The sequence below is a fragment of the Ambystoma mexicanum genome, chromosome 10 (genome assembly GCF_040938575.1).
Source record: "Ambystoma mexicanum isolate Mex_15411 chromosome 10, UKY_AmexF1_1, whole genome shotgun sequence".
NCBI lineage: Eukaryota > Metazoa > Chordata > Amphibia > Caudata > Ambystomatidae > Ambystoma > Ambystoma mexicanum.
This window is the reverse complement of record NC_090932.1, coordinates 370,481,769-370,508,362: the sequence shown is the minus strand read 5'-3', so window position 1 is coordinate 370,508,362 and position 26,594 is coordinate 370,481,769. Positions and strand designations below refer to the sequence as shown.

General features: G+C 45.2%; 1 protein-coding gene across 3 annotated transcripts in view; it reads right to left on the bottom strand.

Moving 5' to 3' along the window:
- Positions 1-8,359, bottom strand: part of LOC138491437 (prolactin-releasing peptide receptor-like) — an 820,216-nt gene extending 811,857 nt beyond the window's left edge. For 2 of the 3 annotated variants that reach the window (XM_069617954.1, XM_069617953.1), the window contains exons 1-2: positions 8,191-8,359; positions 7,560-7,641 (exon numbers count right to left, since the gene is read on the bottom strand). The gene's annotated coding sequence lies outside the window, so the exon portion shown is untranslated. The other variant, XM_069617955.1, reaches the window with a different exon arrangement.
- Between the last annotated feature and the right edge of the window lie 18,235 nt (positions 8,360-26,594).

Below are 26,594 nucleotides of genomic sequence, written 5' to 3'. Positions count from 1 at the left end.
AGCAAGGCAACTTCAAGTTAAATTGTACTCAACAATGATAACTATACCAACGCTTCTGGGCTGTGGCCACGATGTGTGAGTGTGAGTTTGTGGACGTAGACACCCGTGGGAGCTGCCAAAGGGCGTGGGTGGCATGACTCAAGTGGGTATCTGAGATGACAAAGGACACTTGGTCTAATTCACTTGATAGGGCTGGTGTGCTGTCTGGCGGTAGTATGATTTTGTGGGCTTGAATTGCCACCCTATCATCTGATATGGAGTGCCTTTCCCCTTAATAACAGAATGCAGATGCAGAGCTGGATACTGAGAGCATGCTGTGTCTTGTGTTCCCTGCTTTGGTCCTGCATGAATGCTTGCCTGAGATAATGCCTATGGAATGTTATGCCTATGGATTCTTGTGGTGTAAGTACCCCTGTGAGCTCCATGAAGGTCAGTTGGAGTGAAACAGCCTGTGAGAGAGAAGGCCGGCGGATGTCTCCTGTGTACCTTCCTGTGGAGGGCGGTGGATGTCTCCTGTGTACCTTCCTACTTACCCTTGGACTTATCTGATGTATACACCTTGTCACTGGAACTTATTAAAGAAGTTCACTTCCATTACTGAGTATCAGACTACTTCATTTCACCCCACACAGAGCACTAATATTGGCAACAATGCAAATACCAGTCTGCAAGAGCAGGAAGTAACCAGTTGTAGAAGAAATGCAATCTTCTACAACTATGAGAAGAGAATGTGTGAGAGAGCCAATGAGCAGCGCATACACTTGGAAATGTGACCTCTTTGAAAGATCTCTGTACATGAGAGCTTCATGCACTGTAGCAAAAGCACGTACGATGACTTTCTTGGGATGACTTCTTGTTGTTTGTCCGTATTCTACTTGCCGTTTGTGTTGTCGCTCTTCAGTGTTTGGTGCTCTTTGCCATCATCTGGGTCTCTTTATTATTTCTATTATTTGGTTCTGTTCAGTTTTCATGGAGGGATAATGGCGTGTTTGGATGGTCGCAGACCTAAGCTTTTAATGACAGCCTCGGGCCTTTGCCACGTGGTATGCCTCTAGGAAGAGGCAACTATGGCTTTACGGACCTGGAGCAAACAATTCAGGCTCGGACTGGCCTATAGGGCAATGCCCGAACCAAAAACACAACACGCCAGTGTGGGGAAAAAATATTGTTAAAGTGCAACACTTTTTTGGCCCAGGTTGGACAATTCGATAAATTACTTCACCATGTGGCTAGTAGTTTTGACCAGTGTTGCCGGATAAATATTCTTTAAAATGCACAGTTTGCATCACATTTCATCAAAAACTACTCAGTCTTTTACAAAAGGAATGAATTGCCATTTGCAACTGTGGGACACTTTTTCATTACTGCCCGAGACAACTGTATGTCCGAGGAAATGTTATGCCGCAGTCTGACCCTGGCAAACTTAAGTGGTGCTTAGGGTTGTTTCCTGTGTAACAGCACTGCCATGCCAAGCACCTGTCACATGGAGTCAGGAGAAATAAAAAAGCAAACATAGCTCCCGTGGGAATAAAAGCCGGGACATGCGTTATGCTGTATGTAACTATGGGTTCTCATTTCCAAGCATCTTCTATTGCAAATACCAGCCCATACCTCCAAAGTTACTTGTGTCTCTTTTACTGCGAAACACCCATTTACCTATAACAATACATCGTTCAACGTTTTACAATACTAGATTCAAAACACATTAAAAACAAGTCAATGCCAAATGCACACAGTGTGATTAATTGTACACAGAGACAACCAGTACATTACGCCCCACAAAGTGCATGCTGCGTACCTAAAGGCGTGCACGTTTTGTTCAAGAATGTCAAATGACATCAGCACTTACAATCCTAAATTCAAGGCAACGCATTTAAACCTGTTATTGTCATGCACAAAAAGGGCAACTCTTTTTAGACATAAAGACAGTCAATACGTTGTAACCCACAAATACAGTGCATACTGCAGACCTGAGTTATTTAAAATATTGTTTAATAAAAAAGAACGAGCAGCTGATTCATGGAAATTTGCGCAGAAATCCCGCAGGGACCCCGCGCCGTGAAGGACACTGCGTGAGCCTGCGCGCGTGCCGAATAAAAATGCGCACCCCACGTATTCATGGAATTTACAGTGCAAAGTCACTGTTTTAGCAAGGCACGCCCGGAACGCGCCCGACACGCCCCCATGCAAAACATAAACAGCCAGAACAGCTACATTTTCACGCTCATCTGGGCACGATTACACCCATCCTTCAAACAGTGCGTGGGGTCACCGGCAAGCAGGACTGAATCTTGGTGACCATGCGCAGGGTACCCCCTAACTGTTGCCGGCGCCCGACAACATGCGTATGATACTTCGCAACTCAGGTAAAAATCTGAAAATGAGCGTGCCAACCAACCCCTGTAAATCATACCTGACCTGCACCCGGCCACACTGCGTGCGTGCACACCTAGGTTAGACCAGAACCCCATCTGCATGCACACACCCCAATCCAACATGCAATCACACCTCTGAGCCATGATTCCCATGCGCAAGTGTGTGTACGTCTACCTTTGGGTGGTGTAGTTGCATGGCCATTTCTCTGCAGAGAGTCTGTGCAGTGAATATGTGTCATAAGAGCAATTGAGGATGTGCAAGGGACTGCCTGTGGGCCATCACTTGTGACACCCACTTTTTCACATGTTCTTCCCGATTTTCTCTGTTCAAGCCCTCTCTGTAATCCACTCACACGTTCTGCCTGGATGCTCGTGCAAGGCGCTCAACAGCTTGCAGAAACGTGACGAGCCTGCGTGAACTCCACGCAAGTCCTAGAAAAGTCGCACGGAATCGATTTCATGAATCGACGAACAGGCATTTGCATGCCGACTTGCGTGCAAATCCCTGAATAGGGCCCCAAATGTCTAAAGCAGAGGCTTTGCTAGGGGGGGTGGGGCTGAAGGGGCTATAACCCCGGTTGTTTTAGTTGTAGCCCTGGATAGAAGCTCAGGAGCTACAACCAAAAGGCTAGCTAGCCCCGAGTCCCGAAAGGCTGGAAATGAGCATAGCCCCAGATCTTTTCCCGACCTAGCAACACCCCTGGTCTAAAGTATCATTGGTATTGCTCTAAAGACCGCGGTGCAAACATCTGTGATGGTAAGGGGTGTTGCCTTGTTAAAAGCACTGGCATTGCCAAGCACCAGACACATGGATTCAGAAGAAAGAAAAAAAAAACATAGCTACTACAGGAATGGAAATTGGGGATTCAAGCATAGAGTGCCTTCCATTTCTATGCCATGAGAAGGAATCCAGAAGCAGGCAGACACAGGGGCCTGAGATGTGGAGCGCTCCGGCCTGAGATGGTGCTGCTGAGGAGGGAAGGCGCCTGAAGGGGATGGAGGTGGGGGAAAGGGCTGCAGGGCCTTAGAGGGAATGTGGACAGGGGGAGGCAGCGGGCAGGTCAGAGGATTGCAGAGCTGGCTCAAATGCTGGGCTTTAATTAGCAGATAAAGCCCAGGTTCTGATTTACCTGGTACAGAGATTGTTAACCCTTGTGGCACTCACACCATATTTAAATATGTTTTTTGTTTTCTGTGTACAGAAGCTCCTGTTATCATTATTCTCGTTAGGTCAAAAGTAAACAGCATAAAGGAAGAAAAAAATAACAATATAAACAGCACAGCAACAATAGATGTAGGAAAATCGGGAAACGGATAGGTGGAAAAGAACATCAGTGATAGAGAAACAGCACAGAGGATCATTTAGAGAACAGAATGCAGTACAAAGCAAACAGTGCACCAACTATAGATGTAGCACCCAGTAAAGCAGCTGTGGATGTAGGAAAGTTTAACAGCGAGTGCACAGCACAGTAGCCAGAGCCCACCTTAACCACATGCTGCCTAGGCGAAGGCCCAGGTCGCCAAATCTGAGGGGATCAAGGGGAGTAGCTTTTAATTTCTTCCCCTCCCATTCATTTCTTGATGTTCATTTCCACAGTTGGCAGGCCACATGCTGGGTCTCGTGTTCAAGGGGGGGGGGGGCATAGCATTGTTCCCCGAAATGACTTCCCTGTCTATGGGCTGTGTTTACAAAAGCATTTTACAATGGCACAATACCATTGTAAATTGCTTTGTAATCCAGGGCCATTATCTCTTTTAAAGGACCACTGGCTGTTTGTGATTCTTAGTGCCACGCCAAGCACTTCTTAAGTCCCAAGTCTGTTTTAGCATTTGGGAAAGCCCTCGAGCCCTCAATTTCTTATTGCATTGAAAGCACTGCATCTTGGTCTAAAGTACTCCATATAGACGTGATGGGTGTCGGGATTTTATTTCGCTCAGGGCACTGTCCTGGCAATATTCAGCAGCAGGAATATACGGCTCTATTTGGAGAAAACAGAAAAACAGCAAAGACGAACAGCACAGCAGTGCCGTGTCTATGAACAGCACAGCCGCAAATGGTTTTGAAGCCGTAGAGCAGAACAGCGATGCACAAAGTGTACAGGGGATGCTGGTGAAGGAACAGCACATTAAATATACATGCATAACGAGCACAGCAGCTCAGAGCAGCTGCTATGGATGTATATGGCATAAGAGCTGCTATCCATAGTATGTGAATAACACATGCCCTATGAGGCCAGGGGTGCAGCGAAACCCACATTTCGTGGGGGCTAACTGGTGATGGGAGGGCCCACATCAGAAAGTGGGCAGGGCAAACTTGGAGGTTCCCCCAAGGTTTGTCCAGCGTGGGGGGCAAGTATCAAATGGCAGCAGCGGCCAGTGGGCGAAGTGTAAAAAAAAAAGTAGTTTTTCCCTCTGCCCCGCCCTCTTTTCTGCCCTTCCCCCAATACTCACCGTCACCCCCCATTCAAACCCTTTCCTTTCGTCCACTCCACCCTGCAACATTTTATTTTACAATAGTTCAAGTAAGACTGAATAAAGCACGAAAGAAAAGGCATTTAAATAATGACCCCCATTATTGTGTCAGACCCTCAGCATGCACCTTTTTGCAGTCTCCCCTTCTCCGCCCACCATGCGCCACTCAGAACATGTGCTGTTACACACCCCCCTCTCATTGCTTGCAAACACGGCTGAGCCTTGCTATACATACGCAGATTGCTAGAACGTGGTACCTGTTGGCTGCCTGGGAACGGGTTCTCTATCCCACGCACTGTGTTGAAGTAAATATCGCCATATTCAGCACCTGTGAGATAGCTCAGTGCAATGTCACATTGGCTTCATGACCTAAGCGCTCGGGTCCGTGACCCCTGCAGCTGTGAAATTTAAAACTAAATGTATTTTGTTTAAGGTTGCCGTCCTGGAACGGTGTTCTCGGTCACATTAAGTAAGAGAACGATGATTGATTGCCACGAAAAGTAAGAGAACGACGCACCCTTCAGTTCCCGCCCACTTTGACCTCTGGAGCAGCCAAGCATTACACTTAAGCATGCGCACACGCACGCACGCACACACACACACACACTCCCACTCACTCATTAAAACATCCCATTCAACCTACACTCGCTCATTTACCCAGCCCACATATATCATCCATTCAATTCGCACACCGATACATTGCATAAACACTCCTTGCACACGTGCATAGAAGCCAGCATGCAACACGCTTTGACACGACTAGTTTCAGAAAAGGCTTCCTTCGCCTCCCTACCTAACAAAAAGCAAGTGCGCACATCAGACCCTTCCCCTTGATTGCGAAAGAAGAACACATAACGTGTTTATATGTTCGCTCGCATCCGTGGGCAGGGGGCTGATTTGTGCATTTGATGCTTGTTAGGCAGGGAGGGGAGGGAAGCCTTTCTTGAAACTAGCAGCTTAAAAGTCTAGCTGCATTTGTGCAAATACATGTTTGTGGACACAGTAATACTTTAAATCGCCAGTTTCAGGAAGCGTATTTCCTCCCTATCAAAAAGCGGAGTGCGGAAGCCCCGCCCATCAGCTTTTATTTTAGGGCTCTGAAGGGGCCTGAATCCCGTTTAGCTCATTAACCTTGCGCGCCTCTATGCAACGTAACGTCACTGCAGAGGTGGACAAACAGCAACACGGCAATACACGGACAAAGCACCACGTCGAACGCGTTAAGGAACAGCACAGCAGCAACATGCGCCGAAGCAGCGGCAGCTAGGCACTAGCCTGTAGGTTCGGTGAAACTGCACAGCTGCTGGAGTTGCAACTAGAAAGGCAACGCAGGTTACAGGGTAATAAAAGAGCCTGCCGCCTACATGTCGATGTCTGAACAGCAGCTGTATGTGTCTATGAACAGCACAGCAGTGGCAGCGCTAAGGAATAGCCCCGTAGCCATGCTAGCGCACTGGAGTGTGCCAGCTGGGAAGCTCTGACGTCACAACTGCCCAGCAGAGACCTCAGATTGACTGCCACGGCAGCACTGCCTTTCACCAATGGGGATGACTTTTTAGAAACGCAAGCGTATATTTTAGATTTGGGAAGTGGTTAAAATAAAACTCAAAAGACACATGATACATCTATCCGAGTCCTGCAGGTACGTTTTTATCCATGTACCATTCAGGTTAAAAGGGCGTTTGGGGGGCGACGTTTGAGGAAAAACTTCACTAAGTTCCGAAAGTTTGAAAGAGGCTTTTTTCAGTGGTTGAGGCGGCGCCAGAGGTCCCTCGGCAACTCTTGGTTCTGCCGCCTCGGTGTGCGGCTACCAATGCCCTCTAGCCGCACTATCCAGCCCTGTCCGTCATCCAAGAACCGTCCCAGGTTGCTGTGGATTGGACTTCCTCATCATGTCCTGCATTCTGACGGGTCCAAGGCGAGTCCCCTTGTAAGGGGGAGGGGTGGGGGCAAGACACGGCATCCCCTCTCTTCTCTCTTATTGAAGGGACTCTGTCATGACTAGTTCTTGCAGAAACACGAAAAAGTTACTCCAGCTGTCACCAGGTGTTACCGAATGAATCAATATTACCAACCTTAACTGGGTAAAGGGATGAGCGTTCCATATTGACCTGCGCCTGTAATTTCCAGGGTGGACATATTTTACTAGAGCTACTGCATTCATCCACCAAGCTATCGCCCAGACATGTTCTCATGTATGCTATACAGAATGTCTTATCCATTGGTTCAGTGACATCCAATCCCAGCCTGACAACAGACAGAATACAAGAGATGAGGAAATATTACTTGGTGTTGGATGGGGATTGCTGCCCTCTGACAGAGCTTCTGTCTCTACTGGACAACGCATGTGACAAAGTTGTGTGATCCTGGACTAAAAAAAAAAATCTGCAGTTGGGGCGTTCCCAGATATACCACATTGCGGTGTATTTCAGTAACACAAGAAGCTTCACATTTCAAACTTGCATCGGCATTGCTCTAGTGCCTCCTGCGACAGACATAGCGGTTCGAAACGGTGCAAGTGACATATGGTGCTATTTGCACACATGAGCAGTGAAACGAGCGCACCGGCACTTTTCTTTACAGATTGTTGTGCAGCAGGACATGCACAACAAGGATGGATGCTATAATTTAAACGGAGTTGCACAGTGGTCTTCAAGAATAGCCTTTTTTTTTAAATGTTCAGTTCCACCACACACTATCCGAGAAACTTACCCGAGCTGGAACCCAAGCGCCTAGAGGCGCATCAGCTGCCAACACATCTGCTGCCATCCGAGAGTTATAGCGCCTAGAGACCCTATGCAAAAAGATAGAACAGCTCTGCATCACCATCATAGCAAACACACATAGCAATGCATGTCACAGCGCGTAGAGGTAGTGCTTTCTGCAAGAGACTGCCCAGCAAATGTGTTTACCCACTCATAGCAGAGCATAACATAAAATAGCATTGCAGAACAAGACAACATACCACACATACCACAAAAGACATACATAGCATAGCACGGAAGTGCTATTAAACAACAGGGAACAGCATACAGATAACCTAGCAAAGCATCATCACACTGCATATCGCAGCACAGTATAACGTAAGATCAGGTGTAGTAGGATGCAACAACACAATGCAAATCAACACAACACAGAGCTGGGTAGACAACACAATAACAGCACAGCTTCCCATAGGGAAACGCAACATGACATCTTTTATTTGCTTCAATCCTACATCCTTACGCTGTAAACCGATTTGCAGTGCTTCGAAGTGGACTAGTGGTGGAACAGGCGCTATTGAAAGAGCACGGTAACTTATGGATTGCTCGTGTAAAGCTCACGAAGAAAGCAGCGCGCTGACCTGATGAGATGGGAGAGCAGGTGCTGGGTGGCAGCTGTGAATCCTCGCAGGTGGGGACTGCCTGTTACCGACATTCAGAGTATGGGAGCGGCAGTGGGATATGAGCGCACAGGCGGGTCTGGCTGCTCCAGGTGACTTCCAGCTCCTGAGTGACTGATGCTTTGCTGCTGCTAGGAGAGCAGCGAGCTGCCTCCCCCTGCTGGACACCGCAACTACTGCAGCCGTTCCACCCCTGCTTCTCAGTGCGTGTCCACCGTGGCAATCTATTGACAGGCGGCATAGGCCAGGGAGGGAGGCACCCTGCTCCACTACCTCCCCAAAAAGCAAAATGGGGAGTCATTTATCTAGCCTGCAAAGGTCAAATATTGTCAGTGGTGGAAGTGGAACAAAGGAGTTAGTGACACTCTGGGTGCATCCAAAATGAGAGAGGGGGATGGTCAGACAGATGGGGGTGGAGGGCAGTGTACGGGTGTTAAGTGGGGGTGCTGGGAGGGAGGGGGATTAACCAGGATCACACATTTTGGCTTACATTGTTGGATTTCAAGGTCTACAGTAAAAATGTCTTGTAGGGTTGACTTCCAAAAAACACACATTGCACAATAAAGCCTCATGCTAACATTTAAATCCTTAAAGCCACATGTTAAGCAAACAGAATATCCCTGTGGCTTTACTTTTCATCTCCTGAATGGTAAACTATAAATCCCAGATTGGATCCCAGTGGATTCTTTGGCAGCTAATGTTTCCATTGCACACTGCAGCAGCACTACCTGAAACTCTTCTAGGCGCCGTTCGCCTCTGTATGAGGTGGCCTGTCTCTTCTTGTTCTGAAGAATTGTAACCACCAACTAGGTCAAGTTGTTCCTTGTCCGTCCTAAGTAGCTCATCCAGTCTGATGCTTACAGTCTTAGATTTCCAACCAGAAAAGCAAAACTACATGTACCAGAATGCAAAGAGAAAAGGAGGGCTTCATATACCAGTTCCTGAACCTTGGCATTGTTGCAATCATTTGAAGCTCATGAATTCACATGAAGTAGGCTTCTGTGACTGTCGGTGCTGCCACGTGGGGCACATTCAGATTGTCCTGGCTTTTGTTCCGGCAGAATTTTTTAAATGTGGGAGTTGCCTTTTCACGTTTCCCATAATTTTGCATGGGACTACGAACGCCAACATGGGCAGTGTTGTTGTCTACACATGCTCCTGAGGTAGCGAGATTGACACTGAAACAGTGCTGGATTATCCATTAGGCCAAGTAGGCACCGGCCTATGGGCCCCGCTCTTTTTAGGGGCCCACTCCTTTTAGGGGCCCCACGACAATGGAAAAAAGCAGTGCAGAGAATGAAAAATGTATTATGAGATAATTTTCGAGGGGGGAACTGACATTTCGTCTGCCTAGGGGCCTCCACAGTGTTTAACCGGAAACTGCACTCAAGCTGTTTTTGAGAGGAATTGGGAGGCAGTGGCATTTTCATTTTAAGCCACCAGTGCCACCATCAGCACTACAGGATTACAGAGTGGCATATCCGTAATGGCTCGCAGTGATTGGGTGAACTAAATGCCAACTAGAGGGATTACTTGCTGTGCTTGTGTACCAATGCCAGCAAAAAAACAAGCATTGCCAATGCCAACAGTTTGGGCTTTTATGTGGGGATGATAAACAGACATTCTAGGCACTCCCATAATGCTACTATCTGTCCACAAAATGGCATCAGCTGGTAAATGGCGTTAGCACATTGGCATATAATGACAGTGGCCGGCAAAATACTATCTAATGTCTATATAAGAGCCACAACTATTGGCTTTGCAAATGCTTGCTATTAACAGATGCTCATGGCAAAGAAGAGAGGCAAGAACGCACACTTGGTTGATATAGTATTATTACAGAAGGAACTGGTGTGTAGTGCTAAATACATAATTACCGTACTGCTTAGAAGTAACACAGGCTTCCCCTTAAAAGCACAGACCTAGCTCAAAGAGATCGTGAGGAACGCTGTTTACATGGAGAGGGTCAATTAGTAGGTGAGAATGGTTATGGGGATTAGCATGCCATGGGTGCATACACATTCAAATAATACCCACAGCATGCCACTCACATCCCATTTCTCACCTAGTTCACATCTCATGCCAATAGTTTACCTAATTCCAAAGCACAAACACTTTTGGCAGATCATACCATAAGTCCATTATCTCATTATTTTGCTACTTTTAAAACGTGTGATTCCAGAGCTATCACATTTTAAAGGGCAACTATGAGAGGGTAATCCAGCCCTGTTTTTTTTCTTTGGATCCCGGGACATGTAGTTTCTCTTTCCCATATGAAATTTAGTACAACACTACAAGACCCAGAATTCCAAGTAAAACAGGACTAGGTATCCATTCCACACATGGCAATGGGGAAACTTGAGAGCTCTGTAAATTCCTGCCGTCTTGCCAAGCCAGGAAAGTTAAACAAACATTGGAGATCGAATTGAAATATTATTAGTAAACTCAAATGTACTTCAAGAAATCATTTTGATGTAAAGCTGTCTGTAAACAAATAGTTAGGGTGGCATATTGTGATGAGACCTTAGCAGCTCTTCCCCACTAACCACCCACTCTAGTCTTTAAAACAAGGTAAATAAAAGGGGTCTGTGACAAACTGGATTCTGCTTCGCAGGAGTCCAAGTATGAGAAGGGGTAATGTAATGTGAGCTTATATAGTGCCAGTAGCCTGCAGGCATCAGGGCGCGTAAAATGGTAAAATGGCCTACTCAGCCCTCACACTTCTACAAACCAAAACACAAGGCAATCATTAAGGTAAACCAGGGCAGAAGATGGTCATAGAAGTGGTGATCTTGGGTGCATCGATGTTCGATTGATGAGGCGGCAGTTCAAAGGCTAACTGGGCCGAGCTGTGTTTCTGATCCCCGATTAGAGTCAGCAAATTACTCTCCAGTGATTCGGTTCGGGACCCGGTGTTGAGAAGTCGCTTCCGGCCTAACACGTGATGAGCTTTGACTGGGACACAATGCTGGTTGAAGGTGCAAGCAAATGTTGTTCGATAAGTAGAGGACCACAGCAACCAGCGCCAGTGACTTCCCTCTTGTTCCTGGTGCGGTGAACATGGAGTGACTGATTGGGTGTGGTGAACAGGGAGCTTTGGCTGATCTGGTCCTCTTGTTGCTGAGAGACCCTTTCAGGGGTACTCGTGGATAGGATGGTTCTGTTTGGGGTCTGATTTCCTAGCTCAGGAGATTCCAGCGCAGAGTGGTAGGTCCTAACCCACAGCTGAGGTTACTCCCAATCTGGAGTACGGATGATTATGGGCTAGTAACTAAATGTCAAAATTGGACTAATCGTATAAATCAAAATGATTCATGACATTAAAATAATAGGAAATCAAGCTGCACTGGTCAACCAACCTGTCACCAGCCCTAAATCATGTAAGTATAAGTAGGGGTGTTCCGAAATTCGGCTTTGAGTAAGTATTTGGCCGAATTTCGGCTGAAAATCAGCTATTCGGTTTCGGCTGAATACTTACGCGAATCAGCACTCGAAGCCGAAGTTACACCGGTCTCCTAGTGGTTGAAATTGCATTTCTCATAATGCTGTCTATGTGTCAGAGCATGAATACACAGCGCACCATTAACAGCTTCTAAGCTCCCGCGAGTTTGATAAGGGTGCAGGATGGTGGTGCACAGTAATTACAGCAAGATTGCTGTGCTGACACAGTCGCTGCCTAGTAGCACCGTGAGCTATTTGAACCCGAGGAGCTCGTTGACAGGGGGCTGTGTTTCAAGCAGTCACTGCGCAGAGTTAGGCATGAAACCCGACCCTCACTCTTAGTGAGAGAGCTGCTTCTCCACCCCCAGGTCTACAGCCAGGAGCTAGTGATGTCAAACAAAGCATTAAAACACACACCCACATTAAGAGTAAACAATGGTCACGCTCTAGTGTGTATGTTTCCAACTGTAGAGCAGCTCCAAAACACCAACAATTCAAAGGGGTACGTGCCACATAAGGCACAGACACGCTAAAAGGTGCATTCGCACCAGACCAGGGCAAGGTGATTTCAAATCCAAGAGACCAGCCAAGTCACACGGGCAGTGCAAGGAGTGTGGCTTCAGCAGACCTCGTCTACTGTATAATGCCTCTTTAGTAAAACAGTTGTCAAGGACTATGCTTTAGTTCCTGAGCACGTGAAGCATCTGAGCGCCTCCAATGCCCTCAGTGGTCGCAGCTACTGATTTCCCTCTGAGGTCCAGCAGTGGAGCAGCCTGGGGAGTCCAGCAGCGGCCGTCCAACAAGTAATCTGAGAAGTTAAGGGAGAGTCATGGCATGTGCATGTGAAATGTGCGAACATGCACTACAGCATGACTGGGTCAAAGGGGAAGTGAGCAAGGACAGCCCCTACACTCTCACACACACACACACACACACACACACACACACGTATGCACGCTCACGTTCCACCAGCAGCTGACATCTCCAGTTTTTGCCGTGCAAGATGGCTGCCAGGTCTGAGACCAGCACAGCTCACTCCCCAAATATCCCTGCCAGCCCAGACGACTCTGCTTGCCGCCATGCTGAAACTGTGCCAGGTTTCTCCTACATGGCATGTGTGGGCTACCGCCTTGCCTACGCAAAATGGGCCGAGGTCAAGTGGACCTGCCGCAGGCACAGGACCTTGCACAAGCTCAAGCAGTGACCTTTGTGTTAAAACCAGCAATTTGCAACCTTTTTTTGTGAGGATTAACAGATATTCATTGCTCAGAATCTGAATGCCTGATGTGGATGCTTAAAGATGCAGGGCCCGTGCAGGGTGCAGAAATGTTGCTGTTTGCTCAAATGGCATTTCAAAGGCTCGCAGCTGGTGGGGGCTAGGCTGCCGGGGCACATCTTCACTGCACAGGATGGGGGTTTGCTTTCCCCAGGGCTTTGTTTTTCAAATGCTGGCATTTTTTGATAAGCTGAGACACATCTCAGACACACACTGTGCTTCACTCCCCAGGGCGTGGAAATAAATCTCTCACCCCCCCCCACCCATCCTGCTCTTCGACTCCACAGATAAGAGGCACGTGACCTGGCATAACAGAGACTACAAGTCCTGTGATGCACTAGCTGACCTCCTCTACTAGGGCCACTGAGGTGCAAAGTAGAAAAGTGGACTACTCAAATGCTGGAGAGGAACGGAGCAACAGATAGGTAAATTATTTTCTTTACCTAGTCTCCGCCCAACAAATGTACAACAATTAAGAAGACAATTATAGGGACAATGAATTGCTGGGCCTGTTCACCACATGTAGGGGGTGCAGCCTGTAGATCACAGCACTGAAATCTGCACCCCCTCCCTCCTCCTCTCTCCACCATAATGTCTCCTTCAGGGTCCACCCTGCAGATCAAAAAGAGAAAAAAACACTAAGTGGGCGCATCACCTTTTACTTGATGGAGCTTGCATTGATTCGGAAAATAATGGGATATTGTTATTAGTAAGGCCTATTCTAATATGTAAATGTTTAAGTAATTGGAGTTGTGATGATTCCTTTTGTGTTTCAGTGCCCTACTAGTGACAGGAGGCTAAAGATGGGCAAACCGAAAAGCAAAATTTGAAAGTGCAACTACACACATCCCAGTCTCCCCTCACAGTGATTGCATGCATGCATACTTTATTTTTGGGCTAGTCTTACTTATTTGGGCCCAGCCGAACAGGAAATACCTATTAAGGCAGAAAAATACAAACTGTGCTGTTATTGAACAGTTTATTTTCTAATAATGTATTCATTTCATGGTTTACACAAATATCTTCTGTAGACACCAAAGAAGAGGAAATGCAATAACGGATGGATGTACATATTTTAAAGTGTGTTTTTCATTTACAAAGTGTTTTTCTTGTCTACATAAACTTTATTTATTAAAAAGGCAACTATTCAGCACGTATTCGGCCCCGGTCAAATACTTGCCCAACTATTCGGTATTCGGCCGGATACTTAAATCTACTATTCGGTACACCCCAAAGTATAAGTAAAATGAAACTAATGACAGTGTGTGCTAAGTCCTATAAATTATCAATACGTTAACTGTAAGACAGAAACATTGCTCCAAAGTTTTTAAACAACACAATTCTATTTAATTGATTACTGCCAACAAGTGTTTCCAGCTTAAGCGTCAGGTCTTCTTCAGGGTGTTATCTGGAGTTGTCTGGAATATATAGACAAAACTTATATTGGATCAATGTTGTGTTTATTCTCCAAAGTCTAAAGTCTTCTCTGAGTCTCCATAGATTAATATGGTTGCCAAAAAGCAAATGAATTCCAATGAAAAACTTTCTCTTGCCTCTATACACATCATCGTCCACTGCAGAGCTGACTCACAGGAGCATGTGCGATATTAATTGAAATGTTGCGGTCATGATCAGTAGCACCATGCACTATGCCTAAAAATTGGAATAGCTTTAATTTACAGGTTGCCCTGCCAGCAGCATGGGCGGCCTATGATCACCATTGTTTTAGGTACAGAGGGGCATATCTTAAATGCCACCTCTGTGCCACAGGGACTTGGATGTCTCTGTGGCTGTCAAGTGGGCATCTCATGACCTTGGAACCCACTCTGTCTGTCTATCTTTTGACTGATATATTTATCATTTTCACTTTAGTAATCCCAGAATCAATTAAAGACTGCACATAGATACGACAAGAGATAGCCGGGATGAACCACATTACGTTTCCTAGACAATCCACTTATAAGGTGAAATCCATAGGCAAATGGGCAATGATTCATGTAAAAATTGAACATTAGAAGAATAACACTCACGAGTTCCTTTCGTCATATTTTGTAGAGTAGAATTGAAGCTAGAAAATGTATGAACTACATAAAATTGATGAACATTATGCTCCTGATGAAGGGATTACATTCCCAAAATGTGTCAAGCTCATTTTAATTGTTTGAATGTTTAAATTTATGATGTATGACATGAGTATCTCACATGTATAATTTATCAATTAAAAATCTTTGATAGAATTTTATTACAACTTGAATTAACTGTGATTAACAATTTGAAAAGAGTACACTGACGTGACCTAATTATCTGAATTATACTCCATTAAATGTAACAAGATTTGACTGATAAATATATAAGTAAATATGGTGTGCAGGGGACGCGAGTGTCCATTAGTTTAGGACACTTATCCTTCCATATGCATAGATTGGAAATGGCAGTGGGAACAATGGGTGAGGATTTTATCATCACACATTATTTGAGCACATCAAGGGGGTAGAAGTCCAATTATGCTTTGAAGTGAATATTGCAATTTATTCTCGCTTCAATTTTACCCTAACAGAGTTTGTTATTTGCTATACTGATTAATACTAAATCAATTGAGATCAGAGAACAAATAGGGTGCATTAAATTAACCTAATTGAACACTTATTAAACAACATGCGGCATGCTGACACATGGAATGATAAAGCTAAAAGTTGATCAGCTATTTTCATTGCACTTTAAGCATGAATCAGCTTCACTCGGGTGTGGGTGTACAACTCCTCTCCGACTAACGACTGATGTACACTGAGAAATATTACACCACATAAGGTGGAATGATGGCACTCTGCGGAGTAAAGAAAACGTGTTGCACTATTGAATTACGACTGTATTCTAATATACAATTTTCTTTTTATTTTTTTTCCCTTTTTGCTTTTCCCTTTTGGTTTTATATCCCTTTGAAAGTATTATTTAGCATGTATTTATAATGTTCTGTTTTGCCATGTTGCAATGTTACTGTGATGGTAATTAACACTGAACTAATCAATGTATTGGTTATGACTTGACTATTGTGGATATCTTTTCTACCTGTAACCACTGTATTAATTTACCACAAAACTATGTTTTTTGGGGGGTTTGGTGAATATTTGCTTTCAATGTTATATATGGACTCTGTTTGAATTAATATAAAATTTTACGGATAATAACCTGTATGCAATAGACATTTTGAATGCAGATGACAAGCGCATCTAAAAGCCTTGAAGACGACCAGTGGTCGAAAAATATGTTGGCTGGGCGCAATTAATACATATTGATTTAATATTATCATGCAATGTCAATTTTAATTTTTACCTACACTAAACATTAGAGATAAGAGAATCACCTGTGGGACAAATTGTTTTCATAGTTACATTTTTCAGAGAAAGGGGCATGAGTCTCTGCGACCAGCAGTGTGCTGCTATCGAGGTATTCCTAATATTACAGTGTACCAAACTGTTTGTATCTAAGTGCACCACAACCCAGGTGGCCCTAAATCTTGTGGACAATGCACAGTGATAGAGTATGTGGATGACCTTCTGGTCTGTAGCACCACAGAAGAACAGTGTAGAGAGGATTCAGTGATGCTCATGATGCCGTTGGCAAAAACGGGGTACAAGGTTGACGAAGAGAAACTGCACTATTTCCAGAAAGAGGTCATGTATGTAGGGCATATAATATCATCAGCAGGGAGGATGGTTACCCCAGAAATGGCCGAACAAGTACAAAACACACCACAACCGAGCACAGTAAAGGAGATGCAACCATTTTTGGTCCTGTGCAACTATTGCTGGTCCTGAATCTTTGATTATTCCAGTTACACCAAGCCCCTCTTTCAGGGATAGAAGGAAGCACAGAAAGTGAAGAGCCCTCTAATAAGGACATCTGAAATGATCAATTTCTTCAAGGAATTAAACAATGCACTTAGTAAAGCACCTGTTTTACAGACCCCAGATTATAAAAAAAACTGTTTTCTTTCCACATTCTCATGGTGAGGTGATGACAGCTGTCCTCAAACGAAAATGTCACAGGGACACACGCCTTTAGCCTATTGCAGTGTTTTGTAGACCCAGTAATGCAGGGACGTTTTCCATGTGAGCAAGCACGTTTTCCACGTGAACAAACACTTACAGCAGCAGCTATTGCCATTCAGATATCATCCACAATTACTTTGGGCTGACCAGTGACACTGTTTGTAGAACATGCACTGCTTGCCAACCTGGATACATCAAAATCAACCCGTATCACCAACGAGCTTCAGGTATGAGGTGATCCTATTCAATCCTTCCATTAACACAGTGAGGTATCACATTGTTAGTCCAGCAACATTTCTTGCAGACCCAATATATCCAGGTTACTATATACACACGATTGTACTGCATATCAGGACACATTAGATGACCTAACCCATGTTAAGGAAGATGCCCTAGAGGAAGGAGAGATACCTTTTGTTGATGGGTGACCCACTGGGGCAGCAGAGGTACGATATGATATGATATGACATTTATAACGCACCTATACACAAGTGTTTCAAGTTGCGAAAATGACGAGGGGGAGTTTGGGGCAATGGTAATGACGATTTCCATTACACTAGTCAGCACTAGCAGCTTAACTTGTGGAATTAATAACAACTGCAGAAATGTCAAAAGGCTGCCGTGCCACCATCTATTCACATTCAGCATATGTCACCCATGCAACATGCATATTTACTTTCCTGATTAGTAGAAACAGTGCCCCTTCCTTCAGCATTAACAGTAGTGAAATGTGCAGCCAATACAAAAGGTAGAGACTTAATATCTCACGGCAATGATGTGGCAGTTAAAGCAGCAAAAGAAGCAGCATATTTACTACGCTACAGAAAATGTTCCCATGCATAAACATATTTTACGACAGCAAGTACAAGTTACTGAACCCTATAATGCCCTATCCATGACACAAATAATAGAGTTACAGGGACGTTCCCCTCAACAATAGAAAGCACTATGGACAAAGAAAGGGTGTTCCATTTTCCCCACAGATTTATAAGGAGACAAAACTCTTCAGGGAAGGTCCCAGGAATGACTCCAAATGCCCTTGAAAAGTTGCTTTACCCAGCACACACCTCCAAAGAACACATTGCAGTCAATGTACAAGAAGATTGGTTTATCCCAAATTTGCAGAAACACGTGACAGAATTCATTATTAATTGTGTGACTTGCCAATTTTATGCCTTGAAAAAACATTTAAGGCAACATTGCCCCACCCTTCAGTACCTGTTAGACATCTCCACATAGATTTTGTAGATATGCTTAACAGATGCAATCATTTTCCCTATTTGATTGTTGTAGTTTGCCAACTCTCCCGTTGGCTTGAAGTAGGTGCATGTGCCCACCCTGATGCCAAATCTGCACCTAAATTCCTCATGTGCAAGTTGTTCCCACAATAGGGCATTTGTGAGGTGGTGAGGTCCGATAATGGGCCACATTTCTTCAACAACCGCTTCAAAGAGATCACTTCCCTATGAGGCATAAAATATAAAATGCATTCAGTGTACTACCCCAAGCCCACGGTATAATGGATAGTCTCAACAGTTTATTAAAAGGACACCTTGCAAAGATGTGGTAAACACTTCACAAGAGCTGGCTGCATAACTTACACGTAGCTCTATTTGCTTTACAGATCAGCCTGATTCCGACTGTCATTTAAGCCCACACAAGATAGTAATGGGTGGGAGGATACAAGCACTGCTCACTCCTGTCCATAAGGCTTCAGATGCTCACAGTTACACAGAGATATATGAGATGACTTTCAGGGCTATCTTAGGGAACTAATCCATTCTCTTAAGTTCATATCCTGGCAGGTTGTCCTCTGTCGAAGTCAGCTCGCCACATCAACAGAAGAAGCACCAACGCCACCAGAAGAAGCATCACTGCTACAGCAACCTCAACTTTACCCAGGCGACCAGATCTATGTCAGACATTTCACACGCAAGTGGCACCACCTTTGCTTTATTGGTCCCTTTAAAGTTATGTATGCTACTCCATAGTATGGTCCTCCACCCTGCTAAAAAAGCCCTCTCTCGACACAACTTCCCCAAACAACTATCACCCAATAACGTCAGTCCCCTTCCTGTTAAAAATACTGGACAGAGCAGCTCACAACCAAATACAACCTTTCTTAGAAACCAATCGCATCCTAGGTATGTGTCAATCAGGCTTCTTACTGGGACATGATACCAAATCAGCTCTGCTCGACCTGAAAAATCAGCTTGACAGCTTTAGGCATTCGACCTGGTAGACTACCACATACTTTGTCACCACATCTGAGCATCAGCCAACTTCTCCCAAAAAGCATCCACATGGGTTGCCTCATTCCTTGAAGGCAGATCTATGCGAGCCTTCTCAGAAATAGCCAGTGCCCGTCCAGCTCCCACCGCCTGTGGCATCCCACAAGGATCCTCCGTGTCCCCCCACTCTCTACAAAATCTTCACAAAACCATTTTTGACATCTTAGACTCCCTGGGAATTTCGTACACCAACTACGTGGATGACACCCAAATCCTCCTCCCTCTGATGGGCAACTACGACACTGACTACCTCTCCCTCAACAAAATCTACCGATAATCCAGGCTTGGATGGCCACTAATCACTTATTCCTCAATGGTAACAAGACAGAGATCTTGCTGCTTCGCTCCTGGGCAATACGGAAAAGCTCAATAAACAGTACACTTCCTTCAAGATTGAGGACATTCTCATCCCTGTATCTGATGTGGTAAAAACCGTGGGCGTTTACCTGGATACCACCCTTTCCCCCAAAAGACAAGTGAACATGATTGCATCCTCCTTGGCCTACAAAACAAAATTGATCAACGCAGCCAGACACTTCCTATCCCCATCTAGTTGCCTCACCCTAGCTCAAGCGATCATAGGGGCTAAACTTGATTATTGCAATGCCCTATTTGCTGGCATCACCAAACAGAACCTGAAGAAACTACAAGTAATTCAAAACAAATGCCCTACGCTTAGCCCACAATATCCCCAAAAGAGATAACACCAGCAAGAAGTGAGGCCCACTGGCTCACCATTCGAGATAGTGTTCTCCTCAAAACGCTATCTATCACCCACAGATGTCGATCCAACACTGCCCCTGCATACCTTACTCAGAAAATCAAGAGAGCACATTCTACCAGACAAGTAAGGGATGCCCACACACACTGCCTTGTTCTACTGAAATATACACGAGCCAGAGCAGGCGGTTCATGCTTCCCCACAGTGCCTGGTAAACTCTGGAACGCCCTCACCCCGACTCTAAGAGCAGAGGAATCCTACTTGGTTTTCCGAAAAAATCCCTCAAAACCTGGTTATTTACCCAATGACCCAGACCCTTTTTGACAACCACATTCCTCTTGCACAAAGTTTCAGGGTAAACTGGGGAATTGTAACGCCTCTCTTTGTTCCTCAATGTATGTAACTAATTATAACAGCACCCTGATGCCTCAGGGTTTGGCCGCTTTACAAATTCCAAAATAAATAAATAAGCAAATAAAACTGTCATTAAGGTTGTGGGCTGCAAAGCATGGTACACCTATGAGACATTTGGAGGGACAAAGACAACATCCCCCTTCCAGGAGAAGAAAAGGGGGCGAAACAGGTCTGCTTACTCTTATTTCAATTTGTCTCTTTAGGCAACCAGACTCTCCTTTTTCAGACCCTCAGCAGAGAAGAAGGACAGGAGGAATAATGAAATATATCTCATGTTTGATTGTTGGTTTGTTTTCTTTCTCTCTTTCTTTTCTTTGGTTTTACAATGGATGGGGTTTTGTACAACGTAGTGTTAATGATATAGATGTACTAGGGAAAATGAATAGGTCAGTTACCAGAAGCAAAAGGGATGTGTTGTATTCCGAATTGGTCTTTAGCAGCACTAGGGATGAGCATCCCACCGATAACATGTGGTATGACCACATGCGTGCAGTGGGAAGAGAGGGCAAATGATACTTGTTTTGTTTGCTCCCTGATTCTTAATGCAACAGGCACACACAAACCCTTTATCCCTCAGAAAGTATCAGCACAGACAGCACATTGTTTGGCCCACCTGGATTTGGGAGAGGATAGGGGGTTGTTCCGGGGACACAGCAGGTGGGTACAGTGGGTGCAGAACAACAATGTTGTTTAATAAGATAATTACATCAAGTTAAAGACAATGGCAGAAAGGAGAGAAACTAAGGATATTGGGGGTCATTCCAACCCTGGTGGTAGGGGGTTAATGGCACCGGTAAGCATGCCGGAGCCGTTAACCCCCCACCACCCTAATACGAGGTCCCTTAGCGGTTCCCACCAGGACCGGCTGGTTTTACCAGCCTGTTTTAGCGGGACCCGTTATGCGACCATGGAGCTAATAACGGGCCCGTTATTAGCTCCTTCCCCATTGAACCCTATGGGGGCTCAAATGGGAATGGGGAATGGTTTTTGGAATGGGGACTTACCAGGTCTGCATAGGTCGGAATGTCCCGGTAAATCCTCATTCCGACACCACGGACCCGGACCCGAGTTTGGAGGATTGTGTTGCATCATGAGACAAAGGGACCAAGGAGTGGGGAGCTATCATTTACAACACAACACACACTTTCTTTTGAACATGGAAGAGGACATGCATTTCCATGTTGTAGGACGAGATCACAATTATATATAGAGGGTGATATCTTCTACCAGGACGAGTGGGTGGAAGGATTTATTGGGTGTAGTGCAGAAGAATTGGTGGGATTTTCAGAAGAAGTGCTATGCATGTGAACAAGACTTGTTTTGGGAATGTAATGTAGAGACACTAACTTGGATAGACGAAAATAAGCAACCCGTTAATATGCAGGCCCTCACACAATATTCCTTGTGTTTCAGGGGTAGAGTTTAACTAGGCATGAATAAGAAGTGCACAAGAACAATGGAGCTCACAACCCTACGTGGAAGAACAGTGGCACTAATGGACACATACTTGGCGTGCAGGACCCTGCCCTATGACAAACTCCCACCAGGTCGGTCCGGCATCTGTTCTCTTGTTACCCAGAACTCACCTGCATTGGGGGTACCGCATTCTGATCTTGTGCCCTTTGCTGAACATCCTGATATTAAACATTTGTGCCATAAGAGGCCTAGGTGGTGCCTGAACTTACAAAGAAGCAGACGCAACAGTAATTACTTTCCCCGGGAATCCTCAATAGACTTGCAAAAAAACCTACAGACTTTTGTATTTTTATTAAAACTGCAAAACATTTTTTCCGTCACTTCCTGCTCCTGGTATCCAGACAGCAACCAATACCCAATGGTTGTAGATTACTCGTTCTGAGTTTCTGCAGCTGGCAAATGGTACAGAGTAGGGTTTAAACTCAATCACAGAAGTACTCAGGGCAGTGCAGTTGACTACACTACACTGGAAAACTAGTATGTCCTCGACCTCATAACAGCTATGGAAGGAAGAGTGTGTGTGAAGATAGGAAGCTCCTGCTGCACTGTTGTGTCCTCAAATGATGCCAAGAACGGAAGCTTGACTGAAACTCTCAGCACACAGCACACTTTCCACGCTGCCATGGAGAAAGAAAGCAGCAGTGTGGTTGAAGAGGACTTGTGCAATAAAACAATGGTCCTCATTCCAAGTCTGGCAGTAACCGTACCGGTAAAACCATCAAGTTGTTGCCGGACTTGCGCTTTTTACCAGTGCCTGGCTTGCCATAAACACTGCGGCATTACAGCCCCGACGGTCCAGGAAGTCAGGCCACGGTAAATGGTAAATCCCCATTCCCATTGAGCTCCATAGGACTCAATGGGAATGGGGACCATTGAAGCACTGGCACCATTAGTAAACGGTGCCAGTGCTTCTGTGAAAATCTGCCTACCATGGCCGCTGTGCCCAGCAGGGTCAGACACGGAATCCATTTGGTCCTCAAGGGACGCTCTCCAATCCACTTCCAGATCCTGAGAATTACACTGAACATTTGGTCACAAGTAATGCTAATGGTGATTGTGCTTGTATGACCTGTAAATCAGAGGAGTACACAGCACAGGGAGAAAGATTATGTGGTGTCTTTAAGATATGGATTCCAAAGGTTTTTGGAATAGGAAGATGGAGGTGGAGTTATTAGTTAATTCATTAACTAAAGGGGGAGTGTAAATATGCAAGTCCAATGTCCTAAGGTGCGCAAAGGTACAAGATACAAAAGGCATAAGACCCTTGGTAATGATGTAGGAGTGACCTTTTATTTAGAGAAGATGTCGTTTTGCCACATTTCAGTGAGATTTCAGGCTGCGTTCTGCATAGAAAAAAACACACACGGAGAAAAATATTTCTTTACATTCTTTTAATCACACTTATATTATTAGATAAGGTTATTATTTGGATTGTGCAGGTGGAGCTCCAGTAAGTGTGGTTGTTAGTTGATGTTTTGAGCTAGAGGTCTACCATGTTAAAATACACCATTGCTAAAGGCTGTAGACTTTGCCATTCTAGTGTGCTCGTCCACATTTCTAAGCTATGATCATTCAATTGAAGGTTTATGTCTGCTTTTGGACAGAAATCTCTAAGCAGCCAAGGTCAGGATGGCAAGAAATGCAGAACAGTATTCAGATCATTGTTGCAAAGGAGAAAGTTCTCACGGGCCTGCAAGGAGTGTTGAGGCAGCAGATGCCTTCCCAGACGATAGACAAAGAAATACATAATGGTTGTGAAGGACACAGTGAAATATGCAAGAAAGCCCACAAGTAGCATTGCCAAATAGAAGAACTAGGATGTGAGAACAGTGCGCCCAGTTATAGCAGGGCATTTGGTTTGGAGGTAAAAAGTGCTTTGGTGAAACAAATAAATAGAAGACATTAATTTCCAAGAGCAGGGCTGCACAGATGTTTTATTTTCATACAGCTATTCAATGTGAGAAGAGAACTAGAAGGTCAGATCCAGAGTTGGCGAGACGGGAGTTGCCGGTCCAAAGAGCCCAAGGCCAAAGGGCCAATAATGGGGAAGGGATGGTGGTGTTCCCTGGGATGCAAAAAAGTATTGACCACACTGATTTTCACTCACTGTGTCATTGGTCCGTCTCGGTGGGATGCAATGCCCCAGCTGCCTTAGAAGTCACGGTCCAATTAGGGCAGAGGCTTTTTGATCAATTGTATCACAAAGAGTGCCAACCAATGGCATTGTGACATTTTGTGATGACTATGAAATCATGCCATGTTTGAGGGGTAGTCTTTGTACTGGTCACTAGAAAGGAAAATCACAATCATAACGTGTTGAGCAGAAGCACCTGCAGTACCCGCGGGGAATACTACAGGCAACTAAAACTACAAGTGTCAGTACAATTTCACCTTTGGTACAAGCCTGTACTACACAGTTATGTGGTAGCAGTGGCTGAGCAGCCAGACCTATCTCAATAGTTGAGTGAACAGTAGAACAAGTTACACCAAATACCAACTAATACAGTGATTCAAACAAACATAGATTCAAGGTTTCTAAGTAAAAGAATATACATGTATTCACTCAGAAAGTCATAAAACATTACACTAGCATAAGCAGCTCAATATCACACACTAATACACCACAAATATCCAACCGGTAAGTAAATGAACAAGTTTAGCTCCAAAATGAAGTGGGAGCAAAATGACAATTCAGATACTTAATAAAAACCAGCAATTCTTCTCAATAGGCCTGAGCCAAAGTCAATGGTTCAGAGACTTTTGTATAGGATAGCACAGTTCTGGTAAGTAACGGTTAAGTCTTTGCCACAGATTTTTAAAGGATTTGGCTAGGTGAAAAGTTTGACGAATGTTTAGGGAAGGACAAGCCTTCGTAGTTGTGGAAAGTTTCACGCACTTTCTCGATGGCCGAAAAGATTTCCACACTGCGTTTGCACAGCACCTTGTCAATGAAGAAAGCTGTAGTTGAGGCAGTTTTTCCTGGCAGTTCGAGCAGATCTCGCTGTTCCTGAGCTTATGTGGTGGACGAGAAGGCAGACATCGGGCGGTTCCTGCACTGCCCAGGGAAGAGGCCAAAAGCTGTAGCAAGACATTGTTTTAAGGTGTGAGTGCCTTAAAGTCCAAAAGCTGGTTTCTTTCCCTCTGGCAACCCAGTTTTCAAAAGCACTCTGATCAAAATTCGACCAGAATAGGACGGTGTCCAGGTGGCTTGCGAGTTGGTTGTTCCCACCAAACTGAAGGGAACAAGGTAACCTTGAAGGGCTCCTATGTCATCGTAGTTTCAGGCAATTTGGACCTGCAGCAAGACTTCACTGGTCATCCAGGAGTTGCAGCACTCTTCTTCCTTCCTCTCCTCTTCGGTTCTTTCGTTCCAGTGTTCGACTCTGCTATTCAAGTCCCAGAGACCTGCTTTTAAACAGTTTTCCCCCATTCATTCCAGCCTGGCTGTCACTCACACAGCAGGGTGGCTGTCCTTGCCGGACAGCCAGCCGGCCACTCATGGCAGAGTGGATTCAGGTCTCCTAGGAGACTAAGCCCAGGGAGTTTCGGGCACCTCCCTTACATCCTGTCCACCCCAGACACTCAGGCGCCAGAGGAGGGCTTCAGCACTTAAGCCCGCCAAAGGCCAACAAACAAAGGGACCCAACCTGGTTTGGCGCACAGAGACAAACACAAGAAGGACCTTTCCTAAAAGAAATGGGAAAAAAAGATGACCGGAGTCTGTTTTTACAGATAGGTCTTGGGTGCCGTATTGAAAAACATGGCTGACCTGATTTTTAGCTACCGTTGTTAGCGGTAGAGAAAAATCATGGTAGTTTCATCTAAACCACTGCCAGCAGCCATTTACAGTGGGGAATGGTACAATTTTACTGTTACATGAGTGTTTTGACTCAGGGGAAGCTAGACAACCCCTCCAGCACTCTGTAGTAGGATAGGTGGTGCTGGGTCAGTAAATATGAAGAGACTAGTAAAGTCAATTTAACTTTACATGCTCTGGGAGACAGCAGTGAGTCCCAGAGAAGGTATTTCAACCTTGGGGAGTCTGAAATTCACCCCTGTGCCACTGCACTGAAGGTGCTGTGTGACACACAGGGGGTCATTACAAGGTGGGCGATAAGGGATACTGGGCACCGGTAAGGAGACTGGTGCCGGTAATCCCTTACCGTCCTATTCCAAGGTCCCTTGGTGGGGACCGTAAGGAACGTGTGGTCTGACCACATGTCCCTTACGGGTACTGCTAAGGGACCAGCGGAGCCCTATGGGGGCTCAAATGGGAATGGGGAATGGCATGTTCAATGGGGACTTACCGGTCCTGCCAAGGTCGGACTACACCGGTAAGTCCCCATTGAACTACACTGGTGCAAATAGCAGCATGACTACCACCAATCTCGGAATGAGGCCCACAGAAAAATATGATGCCATAGAGTTTGTTTAAAACACTATAACCAAAGAACACAAAAGTAAAACGCACATCAAAATACATGAAAGAGTGGGAAAAAAGGCTCACACTCTTTCCAGGTAAAAAATTAAATCCCAGAAATCCAGCAAAGTTGCTGTGGGTCTCAAAAGGTAAGGGAAATTAGCACATTTGGGGAATACCTCCCAACATTCGTCCTCCCCAGACTAAGGGACAAGAGGATTTAATCCACTCCTGGATGAATCTCTTTACTCCAGTCAGTCAAACATCCTGGAGAGAC